This window comes from Castor canadensis, chromosome 12, assembly GCF_047511655.1.
Source record: "Castor canadensis chromosome 12, mCasCan1.hap1v2, whole genome shotgun sequence".
NCBI lineage: Eukaryota > Metazoa > Chordata > Mammalia > Rodentia > Castoridae > Castor > Castor canadensis.
In genome coordinates this window covers 59,051,521-59,056,525 of record NC_133397.1, presented here as the reverse complement: position 1 = coordinate 59,056,525, position 5,005 = coordinate 59,051,521, and positions in this window count along the sequence as shown.

Below are 5,005 nucleotides of genomic sequence, written 5' to 3'. Positions count from 1 at the left end.
GTGTCTCCTGTACATTTTGGTTGACCCTATCCAGTATCATCTCTATAAAATTCTCATTGAGTACCTGTAGTATGTCTTCTTTTAAATTATTCTTGTGGGCTTCACTGGGTCCTTTGGCATAGTTTGTCTTCATTTTGTTGGAGTCTGGATCTGAGTATCTGTTTTCTTCATTCCCCTCTGGTTCCTGTACTAATTTTTTGCTGTGGGGAAACTGGTTTCCCTGTTTTTTTCTGTCTTCCCATCATTGTCTTTGGTGCTGTTACTGTCCCTGTACTGTGTGCAATTAAGTATTTTCTAGCTTGTAATAATAACAATGGTAATATTTAGAATGGAAGGGTGAGCTGAGATGGAAAGCAAGAAGTTAAAGAAATGGGTAAAACAAATACACAGACAAAAAGGAGAAAACAGAACAAGGTATCAGACAAGAAAATTTCAAAGTTATAAACAGGGAGCGTTAGTGTACTAATCGACAGTAAGCTGAACAGACATTAGAGGGAGACAGAGGATTGAAAATCAAAAATAAAAAAAAAGATAAGAATAAAAATAAAAAATAAGAAAATGAAGGAAATATTTATATATATAAATGAATTAAAATAAAATGAAAAATAGAAAATTAAAAAAAAAAAACAAAAAACCAAAAAACCTCCAAGTTCAAATGCGGTGAAGTCTCAGTCTCCAATCCTGGAGATGGTGCCTCAGATGTTGTTCTGTAGTTGTCTCATCAAAGGGGACGCATAAAGTAGAACAAAACTACACACGCACACACACACACACACACAAACCCCACCAAGTGTCCCAAGTTCAAATGCAATACAGTTTCAGTAAGTTTTTCAGCTTGCAGGTGTAATTCGGTTGTTCTCTCATCAAAGGTACGGAGAAAAAGAGAAAAAAAAAAAGAGTCTGGAGACAGTTCTGAGAATGGAATCTGCAGCTGTGGATTGCCTGCCTGCTGCTGTCAGTCTGCTGTTGCTGGACGCGTTATTTATGCAGATCTCTGGGGTGAGCTTAGCACTCACCTGGCCCCTCAGGCTTTGTTTGCTCAGATTTCTCCTGTGCGGGAGCCTCTGCTACAAGCTTTCCCCTTTCCAAGCACACTGGGAAAGGTGACACTGCACCTGCGTTCTCAGGCTTGCGTGTTTATTTGCAGTTCATGTGGGAGGTGGGTCTTCCCCCCCTTTTCTGTGAAGTTTTCCTCCCACTGCCACTTTTACAAGCTTTCCTGCTCCTGCTTACTGGGCGGTGCTGCTGCTCCTGCCAGCCGCCATGTTTGTTTACAGCTCACATGGGAAGTGGGTCTTCCCTCCTCTCCTGTGGAGTTTTCCTCCCTCTGCCACTCTCACAAGCTTCCCCGCTCCTGGTTGCTGGGCGCACACCCCTGCTCCTGCCAGAGGCTCTCCGGCCCAACCGGCTTGTTTATTTACAGTCCCAGGAAGGATTCCCTCCCCCCAATCTTTGGCGCTCAGGGCGCCCCACCCTCTTTCCCGTGTGTCTTTATTGCTTATTGCTTATTACTCAGTTTCTCTTTTTTCCCCGGGTGGAGGTCAGTCTGTCCAGGGGGCTATGCTGCTCTGGCCCAGGCTTGTCTGTGGGAGTACTGAAGTACCGCGAAGCTCACCTGGTCCGCGTCTTCCCGAGCCGTCTGGGCGTGGGCGACTGGTGGCCCATGGGCCCTCCTGGTTTCTCCGTTTAACGTGAAGTGAAGATTCTCTGCGCCGGCTGGAGGTGTGGAGGGGTCAAAGTTATGCCTTTTCTCAGTGATTATGCCTGCAAAGTGTGTCTCCAGCGTCTCTCCAAGATTTCACTATAGGAGGCTCGCTTTCTGCTTCCTCCCTCTAGCCGCCATCTTGGAATCCTCCGATATTCATGTTTTAAATCTCACCTGTGCAGTTTCTGCGTTTTGTGTGAGCATTGATGCTGTGTGGTCCTCAGTGCAAACCTATAGTTAAAGAGCAGAACATGTACTCACATATTGAGAAAGAAAACTCCCAGAAATCAGCAATGAGGAAGAGGCAAATATTATGACTTATGTAATTCATATCTTCCCTGTTTTAAGGTTGTCTCTGGAAATACAGCTTCTAGAATGCAGATGGCTGGGAATGGGAGGTGATTGGGATCCTTCAGGGCTGGGGATTTGCCAGTCAGGTGGAAGGGGGAAATGAGAACAGCAAGAGACTGTGAGTATATACCAGGGAGTAATTGTAATGATGGACTTTGAACTACAGTTATGAAAGAACTGAAAGCAGAAGGAACTGACAAAGTAGAAAGGATCCTGAATCTTCCATAGGGAAGAACTATTGTTATGGGCATACTTGAGCAATTGACTTGAAGAGTTTGGAATGTTTGAATTAATAATGTTGGAGTGATGTAGACTTCAGCGTAATTATTAAGGGATGTGGTGGTTTGGCTGGGTGGAAGAGGTGACTGGAAATTATATCAGGACCCTGGGACACTGAATGAGGCTGTGCAGTGTGCAGGGCAAAACTCCAGGGTGCACTATTCACATAGGTGACAATATTCTTTACATTCCTGGAGTTGGGAAATGTGGTGACTGTGCCAGGAGATGAAAACACAGGATGTCATTGTCACCAGGAAAGACAGCAAGGATAGAGTGAAGAAGACTGTTGTGGGCCAGGATATTTATAGATAAGAGTAATGAAGAGGGAAAGGTGTGATCCCCATGGGATTTCCAGGGATCTTGCCAGAAGGCAGAGTAGAACTTGTCTGGAAGTGACATTACCCTTGACAGTGATATGACAATATAGGAGATAAAGTTCTATTACCTTCAAGGTAGTTTCAGAGAAATTATTGTGCTCAGTGGACATATGACTCTCAATATAAAAAAAGAGGTGTAAGAACTTTCTAGAAGAGGAGAAATGTGGGTCTTTGCTGATATTGGAGTAAGAGCTCTAAGAGGCATAGGTGGCAGTGATTAGAAGGGAAGGGAAGAATGGGGTAAGGAATCACCCTACCTGTTGTGGATATGGTAATAATGTAGAAGAGAGGTCATGGAGGGGTTAGGTTAAGCTGAGTATGAAAGGAAGATTCAAATCCAGGATATCTGACTCCAAAAGCCCCATGCTTCCCTTTAACCAGAGTTTCTTAGCCTCAGCACCACGTGCACTTAGGACCAGGAAAGTCTTTGTTGGGAGAGGCTGGCCTGTTCCTGTCAGTGTGTTTAATAACATCCCTGACCTCTACCCACTAATGCCAGCAGCAAATGCTCCCAATGAGATAAGCGAACATGTCTCCAGATTCTGCTACATATCTTTGGATGGGCACCTAAAATTGTCCCAGCTGAGAACCAGTGCTCTGAATCTGTGGTCCTTAACAATTCATGCATTTGCAGCTGGGAAATACCCCTGGAAATGCCTTTACATTTTCATATACTCTTGTATGTTTTGGAAAATTGTAGCTCATATGAGTGAGTTCTCTAATCAACTGGGAGTCAGTTGTTCATCCTATGCAGAATATTTTGGTGTCATTGGATTAAAGAAATGATTCTTCATTTGGAATTCTTTCCCAGAAAACAGTCTCAGAATCGGTTAGAGCTTCTATTATTGAATAAAGGGAAAGGTGGTAAATTGCAAAGTGTTTGGTTCTGTATGACAGTCCAGGTAAATTGAAAATGGGAGGGTTTTTTGTGGTAATTGTCCCTGAAGCCATTTGGCACGAGTACAAAACTCTGATCTGAGAGCAGCCGGGCTGCTCTTCCTCTGTGGAGAGCAGTCTGCAAGGCCTCGGTGAGCAGAGCCTGAGAGGCGCTTGGCACCCACTCCTGCTGACTTCATTCCTCCTGCCAGTCGGAGTGGATTTGTAGGGCCGCATTTGGTGCCAGGGACTGGGTGGGAAAGGGGAAGTAAATTCAAACAAAAGAATGCCCCTGAAGTGTCTGAAAAGAGGCTTTTAGTGGCATTCTTTCAGTGCTCTCAACCACACTGAAGGTGCAAAAATTTCAAAAGCAGCCACAACCACTTTGGAGAATGACGGAGCGTATCCAACACAGTGATATTATCACATCTATTTGTCAGACAAAGGACTTCATTGTATAACAAAATAAAACATGTTTCTCCTTCCAGTTCCTGATTTGTGACAAATCTTCAAAAATGAGCTTACAAAGGAGCAGCCTAGAAACTTGGCAAGGTTGTTTTTAGATATGTTCCTTCCAGAATATCTGATTGAAAGGGTTTTCAGCCTGTTTTACTGGCCTGCTGTGCAACTTGCAAACAATCTCTTTTCTTTGTCATTTGTGGGCGGGAAGGATTGATAAAAGTACTTAAATTCTTTTCTCACATATATAGGCAAACTTCTTCCATGCTCATTAACTTCTGTGGTAGATAGCAAGTGCATGTTCATGTCATAATTACAGTTCACCTCTGGACCACCAGAGGGGTGCAGTCTTTGCCTCAAGGATTATTATCTGCTCCTCTTCCCTTCCTGTGTGACACCTCATGGGCACTTTTTTAATGCCTTGGTAAATTCTGATGGTTAAATCCTTGATCTTTAGAGTTTCATTAGGTTCTCAGATTTCCTTAGAAATGAAACACTCCACATGACCTGAAGTTGGAATTAATTGTCCTTGGTAAAAACACCGTCAAGAAATTCTTCTCGGTCAGGATGTGAGGCTAATTTCTCATGAGTGTAAAACTGCATAGCTTATCTCAAAAAGTCACATATTGTGTGATTCTACTTAAATAACATTCTCAAAGTGATGAAACCAGAGAGATGGGGACCTGATCAGTGGTTATCAGGGATTAGGTGAGGGAGCAAGGGTGTGACTAGGAAAGAGGCAGCTAGGGAGAATTCCTTTGTGAAGACAGAACAGTGCTGTATCTTGAGTAAGGTGGTAGTTACACAAGTCTGCACTTGGGGTAAAATGTCACAAGATTACATACTTGCCAAAAAAAAAAAAAATCCTTGGAAAAACAGGTGAAACTCAAGGAAGGTCTATAGTCTAGTTGACTGTATGGCGCCAGTGTGGATTTCCTGGTTTTGATAAGGTACTATA